Source organism: Thermobia domestica, chromosome 4 (genome assembly GCF_964235325.1).
Source record: "Thermobia domestica chromosome 4, izTheDome1.hap1.1, whole genome shotgun sequence".
Taxonomy (NCBI): Eukaryota; Metazoa; Arthropoda; class Insecta; order Zygentoma; family Lepismatidae; genus Thermobia; species Thermobia domestica.
The window spans coordinates 140,639,363-140,666,228 of record NC_137457.1 but is presented as its reverse complement, the minus strand read 5'-3'; the positions used below and the strand labels follow the sequence as shown (position 1 = coordinate 140,666,228).

Sequence of the window (26,866 nt, the reverse complement as noted above, 5' to 3'; positions counted from 1 at the left end):
GAATATATATATAAGTTCAGCTGTAATTTGCCGAATAAATGAAGAATATGGAAAGAATAAAATAAAAATTAGAAGAATGTTTTGTAATAAAAAAGAAAAATTATTTAAAAAAAACATGTAGTTTTAAATATTAAATATGATATATTGCTAGTTTGAGGGGGTATATTTGAATGAATGTAACACTAATATCAAGGTGCAAATACTACTAAAGATATAGAAATGTCTGAGTTAGTAACCTGAAAAAAAGCCAGTCGTTGGTTGGGAACACTGCTTGCGCCTTCTGGCATCTGCTCCTTGGCTTAACAGTTATTTCAGCGGAGGAAGCCACCGCGATCGGAGAATGGTCAGCAGAAGGGGAAGTGAGCCAATTCGTGTGCCTATATCGTAACCGTGTGTAACAATTAAAAAAAAAAGATGTCGCGAGTTGACTCATAACTATAGCCTGTAACTTCTATTCGTTTGGTTTCTTATATACACACACATACACACACACACACACATATATATATATATATATATATATATATATTGTAAAACTTTGTGTAATTTCGTCTCATATAAGGAAGAGGTAGAGCAGATAATAAAAAGAGTGCCCGGAATCGACTCCCACTACCAGTTTAATTATAAAATCCACTATATGAGTATTTGTACAAAATACTATACAATTTGGTCTCTATTTAAAAGGGTGAGTAAAAGGTAGTCTTTGACCGAGTGGTCGCAGACAGGATCTCCAACAGAGCCCCGTAGCAGGCTAAGAGGAGTGGAGTTAAGGAACCAATGCTCCGTAGCAAGCAGAGGCAGGTTAAGTTGCCAACAGAGCCCCGTAGCAGGCTAAGCGGCTGAGGTTGGGATTCCCAGACAGAGCCCCGTAGCAGGCTAAGCCAGGAGATAGGATAGGCGTAGTCCCGTAGCAGACTAGAGGCCTGGGGTTAGGTTACTCCAAGAGTCCCATTGCAGACTAGAGGAGGATCACCAGAGAACTGGTCCCGAGTTGCCTTCGTCCATCCAATTTATAGGGTCCTTTTGGGTGGCGGTGGCGCTGTTGCTCCGATATCGTCTTCTGCTCCATGGGAGGGGCCAGAAGCCGTCGTCTGCATGTGATTACAGGTCCCTCTGGTGCAAGATCCTCTTGCCGAACCATGTGGTGTTGTTTGTAAACATTCAAGCGTGGAACTGCTTGTTTACGACATCACATAGGATATTACACCCCCTGGCTTGTTTAAAAAATAAGCCGAAGGGTTATTTTTCTTTATATGAGGGTTGGCATCTCTGAGGTATCACACACAAAAAAAGCACTAAAACATTAATAACACTTGCAACACACAAAAAAATCACTTTTCGGAACAGTAATAAGGTAGCGGAAGACAGCACTAAACAGTTGTCCCTAATCACAGGCAGGATCGGTGCATTTATATATGTCACTTCATTTCCGTCGAGGTAGGGCTGTTTTTGGCTTGGCGTCAATAAATATATACTAATTCACTTATAGTAAGTGGGGTTGGAGTCTGTGTTAGCTGTTGCTCCTTAGTTGTATTATTGGTATTAAATGTTTCCAAGGGAATAGGAGATGAAATTTCTATGCGGTTCGTTCTAGATTTGTTTGGTAACGAGCGAAGACGACAATATAATATGTATAAAATAGTAAGACTTAGGAATACTAAAAAAGTTGCAATTAATACGGTTATATAAAGATAATTTATATTGGAAAGTTCTGATTCGAACGGCGTGATTTCTTGGTCACCCTGTATAAGGTGTAAACGTTTCTAAAATATTTGCACTAAAGATATGTATTTCAATAAAATAATCCAATTTTAAATGTCAATGACAATAGTAATGATGGTCCTGAATTCCTTGTCATCCTGTATAATGTAAGCGTGGTCATAACTTTTGGAACATCCTGTATAATATTTATGTTGCGTAATGTCAGTGACAATATGTAGTTCACAGAAGAAAAGAAAAAATATTATCGATGATAATGTAGAAATATGTTAGCTGTCCTTGTAAAAGATCATTTGCCTTTTAAATGCGGAAATGCAGATGTCAGCATCCTTTCATTCAGTTGCAGAATAATGAATCAGCTTTTTATAAAACAAAGAGGAAATGAATGTTTGTGTCGTTATGAAGAGTGTTTTTATCTGCTGAACTCGCGTCTCTGTATTTCTTTCCTCTTAGTGGTGAGTACTGCATTTTTTTTCGCTCGTGTAGAAAATAAAATGAAGTTATTTATTCTTGTTCTATATGATCTCTGTATTCATGAAATGGCTTAATCCGGTCCACTGAAATCTCCTGTATTGTTTGACGATATGAATTTGGAAATTTGATCTTATAAAGATTAGGATTAACTCTTTCGATAATTTCTAGAGGTCCTACGTATTTGGATGAAAATGATTCTGGTATCCCAACTTGACGATTGGGAAAGAATACAAGTACTTTCTGTCCCTTATCAAAATTAGTTTGTTGATGTCTGCTGTCAAAATATTTTTTCTGTTTATTATAACTTGCGATTAAATTATCCTGAACGATCCCTCGTATCTTATTCAAATGTTCTTTGTTGACACATAATGTTGGAGTTGACGCTAATGCAATATCAGAGATGGTCTTAGGTTCGTATCCATACATGAGGAAAAAAGATGAATATCTAGTTCCGGCCTGCACAAATGTATTAATTGCGAATGTTATGTATGGAATTAGTTTTGGCCATTGATTTTGATTCTCCTGTACAAAAAATTTAAGAGCGTTCTGTATTATTCTGTGGAATGTTTCCACTACACCCAGATTTTTGTGGTCATACGCTGGACAAAATTTAAATTCAAAATTGTAGAATTTTGCTAAGTTTTGCAGTCTCTTAGCGTTATGTACAGGGTGTCTATCCAAATACAGGTATGAAAAAGCTTCGTACTTAAGAATAATGTCATATATGAGATATTGTTCAATTTCGTCTGCTGTGATGTTGTCTACAACTCTGGTGACACAGTATCGCGTGGACATTTCTATAGCAACTAGTATGTGTTTGAATTTTCCATCTCCGACCGGCACTCGCCCAATTGAATCGTACTGCCAGGCAGTGGCAATGGGTTTAGATGGGTGATGTAGCAATTGGCCCGCTGGTTTAGCTGGTAACTTCTTTAGTTTTTGACAAAGATTGCATGTCTTTATTCTATTGGCTATGTAAGCTTTCATGTTAGGAAAATAGTATTTTCTAAGCGCCGAATGGTATGTTTTGGTATATCCAAAGTGTGGTGCCATTGGGTTATTGTGTAAGGCATCAAACAACTTACTTAATAAAGATTTCGGCGCACAAAGTAGATATAACAATCCTAATTGGGGATGCTTCTGTGTTCTGTATAATATCCCGTCCTTTAGAGAAAAATATTTTGCGGCTCGAAAAGTAGACAACTTATTAGGTTCCTTATTTTCCAAAACAGTAATAATGTCAGAGAATGAAGGATCTTTCCTTTGTTCTTCTGCTAAATTTGGTAGGATTATAGGTTGTTCAATTTGGAGAGTAGTGTCTAAAGAATGGGATGCAAATACTTTAGCATCTTCCGTGTCCGAGAAATTGTCAATTTCTTGATTTTCTCCCTGTTTAATCTCCTGTTTATCTTCTAAACGACTAAAGATGTCCGCTGGGTGTAATTGACTTTTAATGTGTTGTATTTCGAAATTGTAGTCTGCTAAGAATATTCGGTAGCGACTAAATTTTCCAACTTTATCCGCTTGTGTTGTGAGAGATGTCAAGCATTTGGCGTCTATAAATAATTTAAATCTTCTATTTAGTAGGAAGTATCTAAATTTTCTCAAAACATAAATTAAGGCGTACAGCTCTTTTTGCCAAGTGGATGCTTTCCTTTCACTTGGTGTAAAACGTCTACTAGCATAGGCAACAACACGTTCTTGTTTCGTTTTTTGGTTATAACATGCTAATAAGCCTCCTGCGGAGATAGAGGAAGCGTCGGTATACACACGTATTTCCAGTGAGGGATCGAAGTGAAACAAAGATGGCGCGTGTATGATGTCAGTCTTAAGTTTCTCAAATAATTCGTTATGCTGAGAGGTCCATTTAAATTTTGAATTCTTGTCTAAAAGGCACTGAAATGGTTCTATTTTTTTCTGAGAAATTTTTGATATGCGCTCTTAAATAAGAACATAATCCTAAAAAGCTTTTCAGAGTTCTTTTAGTAGTTGGTTTCTTAAAATTTCGAATCTTGTTAGCGATTTTGGGTGAAATCTTGATTTCTTTCCTACTAACTGTGAAGCCTAAAACGTCCAATTCTGTGTATAATAAGTGGGACTTTTTTGGACTGGCACGAAAATCATGCTTTCTTAATCATTTAAAAAGTTTTCTAAATCCGATAACTGTTGTTTCCAATTTTTACTTCCCATGACCAAATCATCAGCAAAGGCAGTTATACGGGGTGGTAGGCCCTCTAAAAGCATGCGTACAGCTATACTGAGTCCGGCGGCGGAACTGGAGTGACCCATGGTACACCTCCGTAGAATATCCTCCGTATTTTGAAATGGTATACTTAGGTAATGTGAGAACCTATTACAAGCCTGGACATTCAAGACTAACCTGAATTCCGAAGTCCCTGGCTTCTTCACAATGAGCAATGGCGATGAAAACGAACTATCGCTAGTTTCCTTGATAATATTTGCGTCTAAGAGTTGCTTAATTTGTAAGTCAATTTGAGGTCTTACTGCTAATGGAACCGGAGGAGATCTTTGATGGAAGGATGCTCCTTTGTCTATCCGTATTTTATGTATATAACCTCGGAAATATACAATGTCTGTTGGTGTGTAGGAAAAAACATCTCTATATTTAAAGAGTAAATCTTGTATGGCTTTCTTTTTTTCTTCTGATAAATCCGGGTTTATGTCAAACAAATTAATATCAAAAAATGATTTTGTTTCTTCTAATTGATCCTGAATTTCTTTGTCTGATCTGTAAAAAGTTTCGTCATCATGGCCATTATCTTGACAATTACCCTGTAAATCTACTTCTTGAAGATTCTCTTCTACGTAAGCAATTGGGGTGCTTTTTACTAACGTTACCGGTCTACTAGTAGGATTTGATATTAATAAAGTCAAATTGTTCTTAAGTACCTTAGTAGGTAACGTTTGTAGTCCGTATTTGTCCAGCAAATTTTCTAATGGAGAGATGAAAAAATATTTATTATTCTTTTGCCGATTCTTGACACTAATTGGTAAAAAGAAATGTGACCTGGCTGGTATGGTAACCTTCCGAGTTGTAAAAACATCAGCCGACTTGTGCTGTTTTATTGTATGCATAGCGTTAGCAGATAATTTTTCCTGGGTATCAATTTCAATTGGATACTGCGGAGGCCATGGTTTCTTGTATACTGACAACATGTTATTCTTTAAGTCAATTTTAGTCCATAATCGATTTAGAATGTCTTCACCGAATAAACGCAAAAAATCTCCATGTTCTAAAATTATGAAATAATGAGAAAATGTTGTTGAGCCAATTCTGAATGTAATCAAAGCTATATAGCGTAAATTTACGACAGAATTCTCAATTCCTCGTAGATTAGTGCTAAAAGGAATCAATTTTGTGTATGGTGGAAGCCAATTTTTAGGCCAAAGACTCAATGAACTGCCAGTGTCTATGATTACAGGATACTTTTCTTTATTGATTGTCACATTTATTAATAATTTATGTTCCTGATTTAACATTTTAATGTTCTCCCTTCTATCTGATAACGGAGCTACTGCATAAAGTGATGTATTTGCCAATCTTTGTTGTTCACTTTTTTCCTCGTTCTCGGCCCTCAGAACATGTTCTTGAGAGGGTTTGTCCTGTTGCCCCCCTAGGCGTTTCCCTGCTGATTGTTCTTATAACATGTACTGGAAGAATGACCTTTCTTATAGCACGTACCGCATACTGTAACTGTTTCTGGCCTAGGATTACTATTATTATCTTTATTGTTATTTTTAGAATTGTTCTTATTTCCATTTCTCTGCCGATTTTGATTTCCGTTATTTGTACTTTTCGACCTATAATTGTTACGGCCACCTCTCCTACATTGTGAGTTCTTTATAGCATTTTGAGCTACAAGAAGAGATAGTTCAGCCATTTGATTTGCTAATTTAGTGAAATCTAACGAATTACTTGCACTGGAATTACTAGATGTACTAGGCGCGGGGGGTTTGGGAGGGGGATTCGGATTAGCAACTTGGGGGGAAGGATTTGGAATTATCTGATTTTGTGATGCACCCTGTAGCTGTGGTGCTGAAGGTGTAGGAAAAACTGGAGCTGGTTGCTGGTATTGATTCCAACTAGGTGTTGGGTTACATATCGGATAGGTCAGTTGTTGTTGATGCACAGGGAAGGAAGCGCCAGCGATTGCTGATGAATGTAAACTGCTGACTGGTGTACTCTGATCGCAGAGTGAATAAAATGCCTGTTGTAATTCCACGTAATCACGTTTCTTCATTAGGTCATTAGCTTTCTCGAGGTTGTGTAAATGCGTTTGTAAGGCGTGAACAGTTGTAAATGTTTCTAACGCTATCTTTTGCAAAAAAGTTTTCTTTAATCCTAAGGATAAATAGTTTATTTTCTGCTCCTCGGTGGCCTGAGGCAGAACTTGTTTAATGACCCTTAATTTTCTGAGAAAGTAAGCATCTACTGGCTCGTTTTCACCTTGTTGGACTTGAAAAATTTCGAATTCCGCTCGATATGCCGGTAATCTTGGTCTACTCAGTGCAACTAATTTGTCTTTTAATTGTTCATAATTAAGCGCGTCTAACTGATTCTGGGCCTTTAACTGTAGTACTAAATCAAGTGCTACATCTTGTAAGTACATAGGTAATAGTTCTTTCTTTTTCTGTTCATTCCATGAATGCAACAATGCAAGATGGTCAAAAAGCATAAAAAATCTATCGGGGTCCTCCGTAAGGTGTCCCGAATACTTAGTGAGGTGTGGTATATTAAAAGAAGGGCGCGAATTCTGCTCCATGTTAAAAATGTTTTCTGGAAAAGTGTTTTTACCAGTTCTAGTTTGAGGCATAAACAAATTCGCTTCACTAAAAGCACTAACACTTTAAAATTCACATACCTTCCAAAGAAAAAAAGTCCACTTCCGGTTAATAAAAATACTGTCCGGTAGGGGAGTATTCAGAGCTTATTCTGAGTCGGTCAAGCCTCTACCATGTAAAACTTTGTGTAATTTCGTCTCATATAAGGAAGAGGTAGAGCAGATAATAAAAAGAGTGCCCGGAATCGACTCCCACTACCAGTTTTATTATAAAATCCACTATATGAGTATTTGTACAAAATACTATACAATTTGGTCTCTATTTAAAAGGGTGAGTAAAAGGTAGTCTTTGACCGAGTGGTCGCAGACAGGATCTCCAACAGAGCCCCGTAGCAGGCTAAGAGGAGTGGAGTTAAGGAACCAATGCTCCGTAGCAAGCAGAGGCAGGTTAAGTTGCCAACAGAGCCCCGTAGCAGGCTAAGCGGCTGAGGTTGGGATTCCCAGACAGAGCCCCGTAGCAGGCTAAGCCAGGAGATAGGATAGGCGTAGTCCCGTAGCAGACTAGAGGCCTGGGGTTAGGTTACTCCAAGAGTCCCATTGCAGACTAGAGGAGGGTCACCAGAGAACTGGTCCCGAGTTGCCTTCGTCCATCCAATTTATAGGGTCCTTTTGGGTGGCGGTGGCGCTGTTGCTCCGATGTCGTCTTCTGCTCCATGGGAGGGGCCAGAAGCCGTCGTCTGCATGTGATTACAGGTCCCTCTGGTGGAAGATCCTCTTGCCGAACCATGTGGTGTTGTTTGTAAACATTCAAGCGTGGAACTGCTTGTTTACGACATCACATAGGATATTACAATATATATTCAGTTTATTAATCGCAAGGAGTTTTGATGTTTTACTCGACCTCTAGTTTTGCTTGTGATCTGACAGTAGGTTGTGGAAAATGTAAGAAAATTGTATTTTCTTGTAGTAGCTTACTTTCTACTCATTTTCAATATTAAAAACATTATTAGCTTCATATTTTGATCATTATTAACAATGTTTGATTAACTTTAAGTCAAATCGCAAGACTTTGACTTTGCTTCGCGCATCAGTTTGACCACGTATGTTGACAGTTTAAAGTTGGCTTTCTGACCGAATTCTGATTTAAATTCGGTTCTTGTAGATTCTGTTAATTGTTATAAGTATATTTTGTTAACTTTTTATTGTGATTAAATAGCGTTTTCTCAACTCGGACGCTGCATAACCTGAAAGGTTGAATTTTTTATTAATTTTTGTCTTTTACAGTCACCGGCAAAAACAGCCGAGTTCGCAGGATTGCATACATTCCAGTTATGGTTGCACTAAATTATCAAATTTCGGGAAATAAATAATAAAATCGAGTTTCGGGTATGATTTGGAGCATATATATATATATATATATATCGGGTGTTGCAAAATATGTGTTACAACGCTTGCGAGGTGACTCCTGCCACTGAGCAAGAAAAAAAGTTATCTTGAACTTTCGGCTATCGGACATAGTTTCGGATCTACAATGTGCCGAAAGCGTGGGAAAATGACTTTCGAACTCCAATAGTTCGGAAACTATCCAACGTAAAGAGGGCGGGTAAAAAATCACTGAAGAAGTCATACCTGCTGTATTGTATTTTGCATGTTTCACAATCCTACCATGCACGCGCAAGGGATTCCCCAAAGGCACGTAGGGAGTCCCGGATGATCTGCCAAATGAAAATTGGTCTAAATGAATATGAATTGATAGAGTTTCTATCAGGTAACAATAATTCGTTTGTATTAAGTAGATATCTGGAACAAATACAAAATGACGAACACCTTTATGCCCGTTGTGTGTGGTTGCATAATCGCCAAGTACGAATGCTGGCCAACAGTGACGTTCTGAGTATTAAGTGTAGCAAATTTATATTCAAACGCTCTAGAAAGACATCTGGACTGTCGGTAAAGAACAACAGATTAAGCAAGGTGATTCACAGGTGTGGGAACACGTAACGAAAAATGCCCAGAAATGCACTCATACTAAGTAAACGCGAGTTCAAAGCGTCGGAAATGTAAGGAATAGCATCAAGAACATGAAAGCCATTCCCAATTAACCAATAATATTCCATCAAACCAATCCAATATGATGTACGCGGTTGCATACCAATAAGCATGCAACAACTGAGGTCAAGTTGAAATTGTGCAAGGGGACTCACAAAGAAATTGGGTACATTAATGAATATCACTAATGTGACCGCATGATCGATATTGAAATATGACCAATGTGTGTGTTGATATCGACATGTAGCTAATAGACAAATGTCAACATGTCTCACTAATGCTGGAACAATGTCCCACGTGCGAAAAAGAGGAAAATAACTACTCGGGTTTTGAATCTCAGGCCGAGGGCTGCCCGTAGGATTGGAAATTGCGACCACGCTAGCGAAAGCGAGCGCTCTAGCCCTGAGGCTTCGAGGGAACCTCACTTTGTCTATATTCATTTCTTTGAGGAGTACCCACTTTGCTTGGCAAGCGCTCTTGTACAGCATCCCGACATGGTTGTTTGTTTCATTTTGTTACTCCTACTGCACAATTGTAAATAATCAATGCTTTAAGACGTTTCTTCCTATGTCTCGTGTCGTTTTATTTTCCATATGTATGGTGTTCCAGCTGTGGTGTTACATGTGGGAAATTGGTTCACTTTCGTCGTTGTGTTAGCATGTGCAATGTGTGTAAATACGAATTTCTGGAGGTATTTTCCTATATTTCAAGTACGTCATATGCCCCAGAATACGTGGCACATGATACAAGTTTTGTTATTTTCACGCTCTATCAGAATTTGAACCATGGATTAAGAGATTTATTTTCATATGTGTCGACTGTGGGACAATGTCACAAACAAAGAGGGACATTATTACAATCGTGTTCTACAGAGGTTGCTCAGTCTACTTTTGGCCAATTTCGACTTACCTAAAAATTTAGAAGAATCCATGGCGCCAGGACCTTAAGTGCTCGATGTGTTTCCCTTGGTTCCTAAAAATAGCTCGACTGCGTAATTTCAAAGGTAATAGGCTTCTCTTAAGAACTGCGAGGTGAATCTTGTCCCATTCCCTTTGCACAGCTTTCGAAAATCCTCCCACAGTTGTATCAGACCGTTTCCCCAAAGCTCGCTTCAACAATCGAAATACACAATAGTCTATAGGTCTTGCATCTAGAGATTTAACAGGTACCTCATTGAAAGGTATCACCTGTATACCACTTGCCTCCTCCATCTCCCTGTAGAATGCGAAGGACGATTGTGAGGTATGTGATGAGGCCTTGTCCATGTGAATGCGCACCGGATTGGCATCATTTTCGTACATTGCTGGAATCTCATGCTCGTAGATCGGCCTCATGATATGCTCCTGAAAATACTGCGAATGTAGTTTGTAGTTCTTCGCCACCCTACGAATCTTCAGCTTACCTCGGTAACAGTTGCCAGTAATGACCATGAACCCTTTTGGGAAGGATTCTTTACAGACACGGACCCACCTTACCGTCTCTCGGTACATGACGGCTCTCGGTTCGCCGCAGTCGGAAAGGTAAATCCATGCTTCATCAAGCGTTACGACGTACATCCATGCACCATTGTTTTGCCAGACCGTTCGTACAGCTTCTGGGCTTTACACTTTCGTTCCTTTTAGTGTACATCCGTGAGAAGATGGCTGCGAGCTTTCATGACTTTTTCCAGATTGAGTTGATGGTGTAACGTCCGGCTCACATTCCCCAAAGAAACGCCAAGACGATTAGCCAAACACCTTTGTGTTGGCGGATTTTCTTACATTGCCAGTTTGCGAAGTTTCCTCTGCATGGTGGATGTGATGTTGGTGCATTCCCGTTTCCTAGACAACTTCGTTGATGGTCCAAATGGTGGAGATCCGTTACCCTTGCACTTTTTATAATTTTTTTTATTCCACTTAAAATGATGTTGCAACCATCCTTCTTGCGCTGTTTTCTAATGACAGAAACACTAAAGTAAGCGTCGCAACGAACTGCAACATATCCTTCCAAAAACCGGCTTAGTTTGGGCGGCATTTTGGGTTGCAAAGCGGAAACCCTCAAACTTGGAAACTAATTGAACACAAGACTCACAACAATGGTCCTGTTTTGTGCGTTATTGACGTCCGCGCGGAAAAACAACTCCATTCCCAGGAAGCCACTGCCATACATTGCAGGACGCCACGAGCCAGGTCGGGTCAACGGCCGAGTATATTCTGTCCGGGAGGGAGAAGGAGCGAAATCGGCCAAACGTAGGCTGAACAACCTCTGTAGTTATCTTCTACAAAAAAGTGCACCAGATGTAATACCAGAATGTACATCGTTATTTTTCTAATTTTCACACGTTAAACGGTGTCCCAGCAGTAGTAGGACATGTTGACATGTGTATATTAGCTACATGTTGATAACACAGGCATTATCCATATTTCAATATCGATCATGCGATCCTACTAGTGACATTCCATTAGTTTACCCAGTATTTCTGTGAGTCTCCTTGCAAAATTTCAACTTGGCCTCAGTTGTTGCATCCTTATTGGCATGCAATTGAGCCCATCATATTACATCGGATTAATGGAATATTATTGGTTAATTGGCAATGGCTTTCATGTTCTTGGTGCTATTCCTTACATTTCCGATGCTTTGAATTCACGTTTACTTAGTATGAGTGCATTTCTGGGCACTTTTCGTTACGTGTTTCCGCATATGTGAATCACCCTGCTTCATCTGTTGTTCTTTACCGACAGTCCAGATGTCTTTCTAGAGCATTTGAAAACAAATTCGCTGCACTTAATACTCAGGCCGGCATCCGTACCTGGCGATTATGCAACCACACACAACGGGCTTGCAGGTGTCCGTCATTTTGTATGTGTTCCTGTTATCGACTTAATACAAACGAATTATTGTTACCTGATAGAAACTCTATCAACTCATATTCATTTAGATCAATTTTCATTTGGCAGATTATCCGATACTCCATACGTCCCTTTGGAGAATCCCTTGCACGTGCATTGTAGGATTGTGAAACATGCAAAATTCAATACAGCAGGTATGACTAAGAGAGTGATTTTTACCCGCCCTCTTTACGTTGGATAGTTTCCGAACTATTGGAGTTTGAAAGTCATTCTCGCATGCTTTCGACACATTGTAGATCCGAAACTATGTCCGATAGCCGAAAGTTCAAGATACCTTTTTTTCTAGTCTCAGTGGCAGGAGTCACCTCGCAAGCGTTGTAACATTTATTTTGCAACACCCGATATATTGAATTATTTATTTCTACGCATTTTTTAGTAATTTTTGGAAATTCAAATTAAACGTGTGTAATTCAGTCTTATGTTGAATTCGATCATTAATGTTCAAATTTGTATCAAATTTCTGCATTCTGTGGTAGATAAGTATATTTTGCTAATTTTTTCATTGCGATTAAATCGCGTTTGTCTCAACTCGAACCCGTTTGGTGATGCAATTAACCACTGGCTCTTTTCCGGTTCGATTTCGTTAGAAACTAATTTTTAAGAATAGCTAAAATGATTTGTAAATGTTAAGTTAATGTTTCTTTAAGGATATTACTGTTAAAAATTGTTACCGATAACTGAGAGTTAAGTATTAGGGATTTTGTTAGTGATATAAAAATTAAAGTATTTTGAGGTTTATAAGCGCTTACACTGTCTGTTGTTTCACGGTTCGGAGTCAAAACAAGTACGATTATCAGTTTTGAGCATAATGTGAAAGATTGAAATTTTAATTAATTTTTGTCTTGTACAGTCACCGACAAAATAGTTGAGTTCACGGGATTACATACCTTCCAGTTATGGGTTCATTCAATTATCACATTTCGGGAAATAAATAATATAATCCAGTTTGCCATTCCATTTGGAGCTTTTTGTGCATTTTAGTAATCTTTTGAAATTCAAATTAAATGTGGGTAATTCAGCCTGATGTCCAATTCGATCGTTAATATTTAAATTTCTATCGAGTTTCTGTGTTGTATGCTGGATCTTATTTAGAATATTGGTAATAATAAATTGTTAACATTGGATTAAATTATTTTATGGCATATTGCAGCCTCAAATTAACATTATAATGATTGAACTGTTTAATTAATGGAATCTGTACGTATTTTTTTTCTAGCTGGACATTATTTTGTTACCCACTCCTTTGTATAGTCGGTGTGGTTTGACCTTTGATTTTTTCTTTTTTCGGAGAATTCACCATTAAATTTATTTTGTGAACGGCTGTGACGTGCAGGAGATTTGAACTCTGGCTGAATTCCTCTATTAAATCGAGTAAAATAATTGAGGTTAGAGAATTTAATTAATAATATTTGGAATTATCTCGTTTTGACGAAATTACTTGAGAAATATAAAATATAATAGTTGACGTTGAAATAACTTGCTACTTTTCTGTTGGTCTATTTCAATGTTGTCTCCTTCATAGTATTATTGTAGTTAGTTTGGAGTAGTTAGTTTGTTAGTAGTAATATTTTGTATTTTATTTGGTTTCTGTAGTACAGTATCTACAGCTGGTTGTTTACGAAAATTTTTGGAAGTGTTTGATATTTGTGTGTTTGTTAATGAATATGGCTTCTCGTGCGGATGAATATTTCAGCGTTGTTATGCATGATGATGCGTCGCATTATTGGACGGTGGATAAAACTGGTATTTATGAGAATAGTAATAGTTTCAGTAGAATTGATATGAGTTTAACGCCTGTGAGAGCAACTCCAATACGTAATTCTTTATGCGTTCTTTTTGCAGATAGACGATACGAAGGCAAAGATAATAATACAGTTCACAATAATTGTGCTGTTTTTCAACCTTCGGTTCCTTTTAGTAATGGTGCTAATTTTGATAGACAAGTTGATTTTAGATTACCTGCGAATTTATCTAGTTGTACTTGACATTCTAATAATACCGGTAACAGGTATTTATATGTGGGAAACTATTACCGCAAAGTTTCTATTATGAATTCAACTCCTGTTGGAATAAATAGAAATTATATTCCTAATGTAAATGTTAGAGGTGATTTTAGATTTTTGCCGAAAAACTTTGATTATTTATACGAGGGTCATGTAAGAAGTAATGTAGGAAATCTTTATGATAGACAGTTTAAAGGAATTTCTGGGGACTTCAGGATTATTAGGAAATCCCAAAAACTTGAGCCCATATGGTTAGCGTGTTGAGACCTTGTGCCAATTCTCATTTATGATTAAACATATTCAATCGAACTAAAATGTAGTTGCAGATATCTTGACTCGAATGTATAACCCATTCGAATTCGTACAAATAGATGTTCCCGATGTTCCCGCTGGTATGAGAAGAAATCTTTGAATGTCAAATACTTGGAATTTGCCTATGATCAAAGAACCTCTGGACGTTTTTAGCTAAAAGATAATTATCTTAAAAGCATAACAGAGAGGATTGGAAGTGGGGAAAATATTAGTAATTACAGACTCAACAAGAATGTCCTTATGAAAAAGAGTAGGACTTTAAATTTTTCGTATAAGGTAATAATTCCTAAGAATCTACAAAAACTTGAAATTGAGTATTTGCATCTTTCGTGTTTGACAGGTCGCAGAGAAGTACTCATCGGACACTAAGAGCATTAAAATGTATTACACACGGGATACTTCAGTTGCTGACCAAAAAATATGTAAAGACATGTGATAGATACCAGAAGGTGAAGGAAGATACAAATGGGACCTTTAGTCTATAAGGTACGCAGTCGTGTTACTGAAAATTTTATGGTTGATTTCATTCTTCCTCTTCCTAATTCAGCTGTTTTTAAATTCGTTTTGATTGGCGTAGATTATGCAACTAAATATGTATTTTTAGAAAAGCTATGAGTTTTGAATACACAACCTATCTGCAAAAAATGATAGATGTATTTTGTCGTATAGGGTTTCTGGAGATTCTATATACTGAAAATGCATCTGTCTTTCTTTACCAGCAATTTACACAACTTTTGTACGGACTTGGAATTAAGCATATTAAGGTCAGTCCATATCATGCGGAGGCGAACATTGCTGAACGGCTTACGAACACCTTCAAATACTCCCTTAGGTCATATTTTTCGGATTCACATGAAGACTGCTCTAAATCAATTTCAAAGTTGCAATTAACACTCAATATTTGTGAGAAATCAGAGCTTAAACCTGAGGTATTTCTAGGACGTCAGTGATAACCACCTCTTGGATTACGCTGTAGGATTTCATCTTTCGATGTTAATAATATTAAAAACCCTGAAGTTTGGAAAGGATCTTTCAGGAACATGGAACAAGCCTGGGCTAGAACAAAAGCGATTATGTTGTCCAGACGCAGGCCTCTCGAAGTTTGGTTGAAGTTATGGTCCTTGAATAGTCACATGTGAAGTCATCTCTTAAACAAAATATGAAATTTCTGTTACCAATGGTTTGGACCTTTTGTACTTAGTAAATTTCTCACTCCCAACACGGTTTTGGTATTTGATGAGAATATTTTGCTAGGAGAAATACTACTCAATGAAAAAGTTTCCCTGAACTTTTTCCTTTAATCTAGTATGTATGAATATTTGTCGATTTTATTTAGAAATATAAGAAAAATATTGTTAATGAATATTGTTGAAAATGTCAATTGATTTTCAAAAAATTTTGAAAGTAGAGTTGCTTAAATTTTCATAATTGGTAAATTAAGGAATTTAAATTTATCTGAGAAATATTTTATTGTTTATATTAATTTCAAACTAAAGCTTGTTGAGAAAATATTAAATTTATTTAATATTGCAAAAATATAATAAAGTTTGTAAGAATTTTAATTTTTAGTGATTAAGATCATGATCTGTTTTAAAGTATTTTATTTAAATGTGTGAATTGTAAGAGGCATTTAATAATGCCTGAATTGTCTTGTTTTTTAAAATTGCTTTTCAGTTTGTGTAACGCCTACTCAGAGTGAGAAATCTCATGAAGATATGGATCAAAAAAATTACCTCGTACAATTTTTCTTTCCACTGGGTTAGATTGTACGAGCGTTGGAACTGCTACAGAATATCCTATAAGTTATGCTGTCATGTGTCGAATAAATTAAGAATATGAAAAAATAAACTAAAATTAAAAGAATGTTTTTAATAAAAAATGAATAATATTAAAAACTATATATATTTTATATATTAAATACGACATATTATTAGTTTGAAATATTGTATTTGAATGAGTATTTTCACCTCCATTGTGACACTAATATCGAGGTGAAAATACTACTAAAATATATAGAAATATTTGAGTTAGTAACCTGAGAAATATTTGGGTAAAAGCCAGTCGTTAGTTGGCAACACTACTAGCGCTTTGTGGTATGTACTCCTTGAATGAACACTTAGTTCAGAGGAAGAAACCACCTGGATTGGAGAATGGTCAGCAGAAGCGGAAGTGAGACAGTTCGTGTGCCTGTATTGTAACCGCGTGTAACAATTATTTTTGAAAAAAATCATGAGTTGGCTCATACTAATAGACTGTGAGTCCTATTCAGTTTATTAATCACAAGAAATTTTGAGGTTTCACTCGATCTTTTGTTAGTAAGACAATTGTGCTGTAGTTTTGCTTGAGAGGTGGACCGACAGTTAGGGGTGGAGAGGGTTAGAAAATTGTAATTTCTTGCAGTAGCTTACATTCTTCTCATTTTTATTATTAAAAAATATTAGCTCCATATTTTGATGATTATTAACAATGTTTGATTAACTCAGAATCCACTCTGAGTCAACTGATTTAAATTCGGTTCTTGTAGATTCTATTATTTGTTATAAGTATATTTTGTTAATTCTTTCATTGCGATTAAATTGCGTTCGTCTCAACTCGGACACGCTTGGTGGTGCAATTAACCACTGGCTCTTTTCCGGTTAGATTTCGTTAGAAATTATTAAAAGAATGGCTAGAAGTGATTAGCAAATGTAAAGTTAACGTATTTTGAAGAACAATACTGTTAAAAATTGTTACCGATAACTGAGAATTAAGTATATGGGATTTTGCTAGTGATATAAAAATTAAAGTATTTTGAGGTTTATAAGCGTTTAAACAGTCTGCTGTTCATGGTTCAGATTCAAAAGAAATAGGATTATCAATTTTGAGCATAATGTGAAAGGTTCAAATTTTAATTATTTTTTTCTTGTACAGTCACCGACAAAATAGTTGAGTTCACGGGATTACATACCTTCCAGTTATGGTTTCATTCAATTATCAAATTGCGGGAAATAAATAATATAATCGAGTTTGCCATACCATTTGGGGCATATATATATATATATATATATATATATATATATATATATATATATATACATATATATATATAGATGTATTTTCAGTAATCTTTTGAAATTCAAATTAAACCTGAATCATTCAGCCTGATATACAATTCGATCGTTAATATTTAAATTTCTATCGAGGTTCTGTGTTGTATGCTGGGTCTTATTTAGAATATTGTTAATGATAAATTGTTAATATTGGAATTAAATATTTTTATTCTATATTGCAGCCTCAAATTAACATTATAATGATTGAACTGTTTAATTAATAGAATCTGAACGTAACTTTTTTCTAGCTGGACCATATTCCATGACCGCCTTTTTTGTATAGTCCATGTGGTTTGACCTTTCAATTTCTTCGGAGAATTAACCTTAAGAATTCTATTCAGAACCGCTGTGACGTGACGGATAGTGTTACACAGTGTTTTGTAACATTGATGCTCACATGCATTGGAAATGTTATATTCAACTTTAGATATTCCGCAACACACTAATGCATACACTCACAAACACAAAGCGAGAGAGAGAGATGAACATAAGAAAACATATCAGACTATTGAACTCCGTTTTTATACTACTTTGACGCTTATTTTATTACGTAGGCAAGAATTGTTCTATGTCTTAACTTTCAGCATTCTTTTACGTATGTATAGGTTCCTTTAAACCTAAAAAACACAAAAGCATGTGTTGAGATTAATACAAGGTTCGAAGTATTGTATCATTAAGTACTTCAATTGATGTTGCTCTTTTGTACACTTGGTTACAAGCCTCATAATATTTAAAAGAATAAAATCAAATCTGCACAATTTTCCCAGATTGCAAAGGTTGGCTTGGAGGTTCGAAACTTGTTTCCTTTTTTGAAGATACCCGAATTTGGACTTAAAAAGTGTTTGCCTCGAAACAGCAATGAAAAGTACGGTCATTCTTTGTGGAACAGCATGTACATATTAGGGTCCTTTAGATTAAAATATAAATATTAATTTGGCTGTTTCTAAAATTTAAGTCTTGAGCCTAGGTACTCCTTCCAAATGTTTAAATGGGTGCACCAATATATGCATGTCTTATGAAGGAGAATTGACCCTTTACACAGCAGTAACCATATAAATTAATAAAATCTCATCTAAAGAAACAAATTATGTCAAAAACCTCCGAAAATTGAACTTTTACCAGTGAAAGTAAATGAAATGGTCCCAAAAATTTATACAGGTATGCCATGGTACTAGGCTACCTTACGAAATTTTCATAATTAGCGATTTCCAAAATTTAACGACGTCGTCGTATGTTCCAGTTTTAAAATTCAGGGGTGGGCAAATGTACCCCTGTCAATATGTAAAGGAGTAGTTATGATTACCCATACGTCATTGATCCTAGGCCAAAAACCATGGGTCTCTATAGCTGTGTTCCAGGGGCACAGGGGACAAAGTAATAAATTGACCAGGTCAAGTCATTACTACTATAAAGAGCAGCAGGGGTCAAAGTAATAAATTTGACCAGGTCAGGTCATTACTACTATGAAGAGCAGCACTATGGTTATGTGGGATCCGTAAATCATGTACTAAGATATTCGATGTCTTACCAAAGTTGGGAAGATCTATAAAAGATGGACACTCTGCGTACGTGAAAGACAATTGCATTTGAGGCTTGGTTCACCTTATGTATCGAAAGTTTTGAACTCTGAGCTGTTTTACCATCACTTTTGTCTTTATTTTCATTTTTATTTTTATTGATGACGTCCAATTTCGGTCTTTCGATTTACAAAAACATAACTTTGACTTCGGTGTACAACCTCCTTCATCTGGTGATATTGTGATATTCGTCAATACAGTGGCAGGTGCTGTCCTTTATCTAGTTGCTTCGTGCAGTTTCCTTTCTCTGTCTCTTTTGATTTTTGCGTTATGACGGTTTCACATTCTAAATTACATTATAATGAGGAAGATACATTTCATAACTTTATCTTCACGTCGGTACAGTTTAGCACGGCTATATAGAACAGGAAATTACCTTATATAAGGGATAATCTAATATATATACTCTGTAGAGTGGGCCACATAAATTACTGATCAACAAATTCCTTGAGTTAGGCAACACAACTAACGCCAGCTCCAAGATTAATTACGCCTGGTACAGTAGCTAGAACAGCAGAATGAGGTTGTCTCACCTCTTAAAAGCTGAAATCGTAAACAGTATTTTTGTGCAGAAGTGGAATGAAACGATGACCGACGATATGACAAAAGGGTGTATTTAGATACTCGTACTCATAGTACTGCATTTTTGTACCATGCATATTAAAACAATACACAGACACTTCAAAAATATACGGATACCAGAAGCGCTGATGAGTCGGGGGACTTAGTTAATCTTATAAGTAACTCAAAGGTCATTTATAAGGTTTTACTGATGTCATATATGAAGTTTGTTTATGTTATTTAACTATACATACCGCATATCAAATATATATACGGATAGATTCTGAGGTATTTATGGTAGGTTATTTTCTTTTAATTAACCCAAAGCTTTCCGCCGAGTTTCATGCTAGTCCTACCTGCAAATCAATTAAAAGTATGGATTGATCGTTTTGGGAGAAGAATCCAACTCCTAATGTAAATTTTGGGGGTCTAACAGGGCGTGAACTGCTAGGTTCCGGCGGAGTTGATTCCTAAGTAATACCACTTCGAAAGAAGAAATTGTTGATTTCATGGTTCGTTAAATAATTTTTGAAAATAATAACTATTGGCAATTTGTTTCTAAATATTAAAAAAGCAAAATTCGAAAACACTCAAACGAGTTGGAGAACTTATTCCTTATTAACGTATTTCCATTAGGTTACAAATATAACTGAGGGTTCATCATTTGTATAATATTTGTGACATTTTACACATTGAGACACAAAGAGGAAAAGGGATATACTATCAATAAACAACTTAAAAATACACGAAATTGACGGATAATTTCAAATATAGAACCATTCAAACAATTAACTCTGTAACTCGTTTTCTCCATTCATTTTGTTTCCTTTATTTTCATGATTACATCATCATTACATTTCTCCACTGGATATTATCTTTCATTTAGCAGCATCCAACTGGACCTCAGCCTTGTAAATGAAAGATTTTAAAAAGGTTAAACGGCGAAGGCGGGAAGCAATCCCGGACGACCAGATTAGAAAAGCTACAACTCTAGCCACTCATCCAAAGCCTCACCTCTTCCGCTTCGCTTAAATAAAGAGCGTTTACTGTTCGCTCAAGAGAGTAGCTTATTAATAGTCAGATTGATTGGCAAAACAAAGGATAGGAGGGCATTATATCACTGTATTCAATAAATTATCAATATTACAGATTAAAAAAAAAAAATTCAAAACTCCTTCATTTTGAATCAAATACGGTGCGTGTATTATACACGTAAACAAACTAACACAAACCAATTACTGATTGTCTATCAAATCTTCCTGAATAATAATAATAATAATAATAATAATAATAATAATAATAAACTCAAAGAAGAATAGAAGTTAGTAGCTTATAATCGCTCGGGGCATTACATTACAACCAGAAATGTAACATTCGTCAAGAATATTTCGGTTTTGTTTAGTGTTACTGACGAGAAGAGGAATTTCTAATCTCGTTTCTGAAACAAAACCAAACAACGCTTTCGTTTAAAATTTTTGTAGTTGCCGAGGTGTGTCCTGGAGGTCCAGACGGTCTCCCGAAACCCGACTTATCTGTACATTTTGTCTAATTTTAGGCAACTTTAAACATTTTAATGCCATTATTATTATTATTATTATTAATTTTATTATTTTTATTACTGAAAGTTTCAGACCTCAATATTAGGTCCTATTGAAATGTAAATAAGGGTACTGAAGTTGATAGGAAAAGAAAAGGAAATGATAAGAGATAGTGATAGGGAAAGGGTAAGAGGTATTAGTATTCGAAAGCAAACGAAAGGTGAGAAAGAAGGTGTCAGCTCCTGAACAATATTAATATCGAAATTTCGGATGCCTAAACAGAAATTAAGTAGGATTTGTCTTCACCACGATACGTGGTAACACGCTTTCTTTGGCTAAAAGACTTTGGATTATGGATGCGTTATATTGATATTTTAACAAAATATATTACCAATATAAAGAATTGTTTCTATTTACAAATTTTGGTTGAACGGATATATGCAAAGTGTTGGAAATGGCGAACGAAAATATTATTATTTCTAGCACTAGGAGTAATAGTAAAAGACGTTCGTAATAATTGCTCAGAAACAATGTTGTTTCAGACACATTTATGACTCATACTAGGCCCTAAGCATTATTTGCATTACCTGTCTCTAATATTGGGGGACGGACGGGTAAGACCGTTCCCATAAAGCGATGTTGAAACTATTTATCGGTGTTGATGATATTTATTTTTATTGATGTTGAAAAACAATACTGTGGAGGATCAGGGCATCAGAGGTGTCTTCAACATTGTGAGGTGGGCAGATGTGATGCTAATTCGAGGGGAATATCAATTTCATCTCATTTTTCTTTGTGGCAATGGGACACAATTCATTACATTTCTCCCCAAAAACACATTTCAAATCGGATTATGGATAGCACAATCCTCAGTTTCAAGATTGCTAGTGATATACACATTGTCAACAGATGTAGACAAAGCATAAGAACATTTTTTACACAACGACTGTGGTAACTATAATGTGACTCGTGATATCAATATATTTACGAAATTGAGTATATTTTTTGGCAGTTACCAACAGCGCCGATTTTGGGGGACCCGTTCATAAAAAATACATACAACAGTACATATAATAATAATAATAATAATCATATTCAAAAAATACATGTGGCTCACATAAGCTTTGGGGCGGGCAGGTTCAGTGCCCTTGCCAGTTACAACGAAATATTGAGAGATTACAACTGATTTGCATATTTTTATTGTTTTAATTCATTATAAACATATGGAGAATTAACATTTTACTTGTAGCTACAAGTGGCTACTTTATTCGTTGAAGCAAAAAAAAAATAATAATAATAATAAAAAGTTGACTCCCGCGAGAATGGAACCAGTAAATTTTAGAACGTGAGTCACAAACGGCTCCGACTCTGCCACGACGTCACTTAAGAAATTTGAGCAATGCACGGCATATGTGACGAGTCGAAAATTTTAAGACGCTTTTTCTATGCTATATTAGGCCATTGCGCTCTCCCAGTTTGTAATATGAACCCTTTAAATTTCACAATCACCTTGCCAAAAATGGCCCCGTTGTTAATTTACCCAAGTCTGTTTTCACTGTTTTGGATATTGATATTTGTAATTTCAATAATAGCAAGATACGGAGATAGTTTCGGTGAATCAGAAAAAAATGGTCTGTTCCACTATAAGTATATTTTTGTTCTTTAAATTTAAATTTGAAGTCTCTCGAGTATAGTATTTTATCAGGATAGAAATCAGTGAGATTCGTCGTTATCGTCAACGTGTGTAATTTGCTTCATAAAGGAGTGTTTTTTACTCTTACTTAACAAAGAAGTATTATGGTAGTGTCGTGAGCATTCGTTTCGTAATTCGAGGGTCCCGGGTTCGATTCCCGGCCCGGTAAGTTGTTTTTGTGAACTACAATATGCACACTTCTGATGTATAATAACATTAAGAATGCTTAATTTATTTCCGTCTCACGAGTTCCAGTGGAAACAGCTTTCTTCACAGGCGAAATACTAGCAACATGACGTCTCATGTCTATCTACAACCTTGATTCGTACTGTGGTGGAAAACGTAAGGTGTCTAGCAAACAATTCATGATTACGATCCCTAAGGGTCATTCTTAGGGCCAAGTATGAATCATAAATGTGTCTGAAGTTTCGATATTAATATTGTTCAGGATCTGACGCCTTCTTTCTCACCTTTCGTTTGCTTTCGGATACTAATACCTCTCATCCTTTCCCTATTACTATCTCTTATCCTTTCCATTTCTTTTCCTTCTTTTCCTTTTCTATCATTTTCAGTACGCTTATTTACATTGCAATAGGACTAATATTCAGGTTTCAAATTTTCAGTAATAATAATAATAATAATAATAATAATAATAATAATGATAATAATGGCAATAAATTTTTTTTATGTTGCCTAAAATTAGACAAATCTTACAGATAATTGGGGTTCCTGGGAGGGCGTCTGGAACTACAAAGAATTTAAACCAAAGCGTAGTTTAGTTTTGTATCAGAAACGAAATGAGAAATTCCTCTTCTCGTGAGCAACACTAAACAAAACCGAAATATTCTTGCCAAAAGTTACATTTCTGGTTGTAATGTTATGCCCTGAGCAATAATAAGGCCCTTACTTTTAATCTTCTATAAGATTATTATTATTATTATTACTATTTGTGAAGATTTGATAGTTCAATTATTAAAACTTCCGAGTATTCAAATATCACAAGAAAATAAAACATGTGTCATCGCCGATCAATGCCACGTAAAATTCAAAAGTGAAAAAAAAATGTAGTGGTGTTTCGTGGATCCGATTTGATTCATCTACCTTCAGCTCACGGGCGTCGTTAACGGGAGGGTCGGTGGTTCGCGTCCCCTCATATTTCGTCAAGTATATTTAAAGAAAATATACTACTTTGTATAAGTAACTTTCGTCGGAAAGAGGATTTTGATTTTGATTCATCCGACGCCCTCAGAAAAAGCTAACGACGCCAGTGTTCAGATTACTGGTCTAACGCCTTGACCGCTTAACCATGATTACTACAGTAATTGATTTGTTTTTAGTTTCTTCACTTGTATATTACACGGGCCGTATTTGATTCAAAATAAAGGAGTTTTGTATTTTGTTTTTAAGAAATCTGTAATATTGATAATTTAGTGAACACAGTGACATAATGCCCTCCTATCCTTTGTTTTGCCAATCAATCTGAAAATTAACAAGCTACTGTTTTGAGCGAACAGTAAACGTTCTTTATTTAGGCGAGGCGGCAGAGGTAACACTTTAAATGAGTGGTTTTGAGTTGTAGCTTTTCTAACGTGGTGGTCCGGGTTTGCTTCCCGCCTTCACCAGTAACGTTTTCAAAATGTTTTATTTACAAGGCTGAGGTCCAGTTGGATGCTGCTAAATAAAAGATAATCTCCAGTGGAGAATGCAGTGATGACGTAATCCTGAAAATAAAGGAAACAAAATGAATGGAGAAAACGAGTTACAGAGTTAATTCTGTGAATGGTTCTATATTTGATATTATTCGTTAATTTTGTGCAATTTAAGTTGTTTATTGACACGGTATTATCCCCTTTTCTCTTTGTGACTCAATGTGTAAAATTTCACAAATATTATACAAATCATGAACCCTCAGTTATATTTGTAACCTAACGGAAATACGTTAATAAGGAATAAGTTCTCCAACTCCTTTGAGTGTTTTAGAATTTTGCTTTTTTAATATTTAGATACAAATTGCCAATGGTTATTATTTTCAAAAATTATTTAACGAATAATGAAATCAACGATTTCTTCTTTCGAAATAGTATTAAGTATGAATCAGCACCTCCGGAACCTAGGAGTTCACGCCCTGTTAGACCCCCAAAATTTACATTAGGGGTTAGATCCTTCTCCCCTAACGATCAATCCATACTTTTAATTGATTTGCAGGTAGGACTAGCGTGAAACTCGGCGGAAAGCTTTGGGTTAGTTAAAAGAAAATAACCTACCATATAATATACTGCATAATCTATCCGTATATTATTTCATACGCGGATATGTATAGATATATGCCATAAATAAACTTGTTTGTATAATCCTTATTTGTTTAATTATAGGATTAACAATGTCTGCCTCTGTTATATTCTTTTCGGCGTCTCTGGTATCCGTATATTTTTTGAAGTGGTCCTGTATAATTTTATGTGTGTATCATACAAACAAGAAGTACTGTGAGTTCAAGTATTCAAAGACTCCCTTTTCTCATTTCGTCAGTCAGCGTTTCGCTCCACTTCTGCACAAAAATACTGTTTAGGATTTGAGCTTTTAACAGGTGACGGTAACTTCACACTGCTGTGCTAGCTTCTACCAGGCGTAATTAATCTTGGAGCAGGCGTTAGTTGGGTTGCCTATCTCGCGGACTTTGTACATCACTAATTTATGTGGCTTACTGTACACCCACTAAACATTGAGGAAATACACATTTTTAATGGTGTATGTGTGAATCCCTTTACGCTGTTAAGGACCAAAAACCACAGCTTCTGGAATTCGAAATAGGGCCTCTTGAAATTTAACTTCTTGTAGATTTTGATCGTGATCATGAACTCACGACCTCATGATCTGAACACTCAGGCTTTTCCCCTGAGCTAACATAATCACTCTTGGGAAGCCGGTTATGGTAAAATACAATTGAATTCATATGTAAATGTTCTTTTTCGTATGGAAACCACAATGACAGAACAAGAATGTGAATATAGCTTCGAAATATATCATTAAGTGCTTTTATCATTGTTACTCTAACTTACAAATGTGTTTCAATTACTGCTAGATTTACAAAATAGGTCAGGTGAAAATATTGCACCATTCACCTTATATTTATAAAAATGTTTTCAATATATGATTAAACTTGCAAAATAAAAACGTTATCAAACTGAAAAGATACAAACCAAAATTTTTAAACCAATTACAAAGTTAAAACAATCAAACAAAAGTTTCAAAACAAAATTTTCAAACTAAAAGTTTCGAAAAGAAATTTTTTCAAACCAAATAATTTAAACTACAAGTTTGTCACCGCCTACAGCTCATTTTTTGCGATTTAAAAGAGACATTGAGAAAATAGATTTATTCTGAACTTTATTAACTAACCCTCGTATAGATCCAAATGTTCTAGAAACTCTTTGTCACCGCTTTGGAATGTCTTTTCATCTGTGTTAGTAGACTTCCGTTAGATTTCGTAACCATATACGGACATACGACGCAGAAACAACGACTCTCTTTGTGAACGTTCTCTAACTCTGGAAAAACGGGAAAGTCGCAAAAACACTTTACTTCTTGACGGTGCTCAACGCTGATTTGATTATTTAAAATGTCCGCACTTCTTTAGCCAAAGAGTGTGAACTTGTCATCATACGTCATCACCGAAGAATTTCAGCCCCGAAAAGATATACGCACTAGCTAACTGAACAAAAAGGGGCAGTCGCCGTGGGCCAGTGCAGGAGGAGCGTGTTGACGTTCGCTCGCCCAAATTTCACTTTCCTAAAAGCAGCATTCAGGCTGCTTAGTTTCTATACACAAAGTGACAGTTTACATTTTTCATAGTGATTTTCTATAAGTGCACTTGTTTAACAGTACCTTGATAACGACCCTACGGGACAGGACTCATAATTGTGGCGCCTATTAGGAACTCTCATTAGAGAAGCAGCAACGGAAAGTTAACCTTGGGACTTCACCCCAGAACCAGCGCACCTCCTCGAACACGGGACAACGAGGGAGCAACATCAACAGGCTAGCCGAAGAAACACGTGAGTTTATTAACATTTTAAGCCACCACAGTATCCGCTATTTGAGCCACCACACCGTCGTGTTGCTGATACTGAGTTGTTAATAGTAGATGTATTTGAAACATACATT

At 36.0% G+C, this 26,866-nt stretch overlaps 1 long non-coding RNA gene across 1 annotated transcript in view; it reads left to right on the top strand.

Annotated features, from left to right (window-relative positions):
• The first annotated feature begins 2,135 nt into the window (after positions 1-2,135).
• Positions 2,136-26,866, top strand: part of LOC145683364 (uncharacterized) — a 59,616-nt gene continuing 34,885 nt past the window's right edge. Inside the window, exons 1-2 of the long non-coding RNA XR_014131065.1 lie at positions 2,136-2,174; positions 14,588-14,733. This is a non-coding gene — a long non-coding RNA (uncharacterized LOC145683364). The remainder of the gene's footprint in view (positions 2,175-14,587; positions 14,734-26,866) is intronic.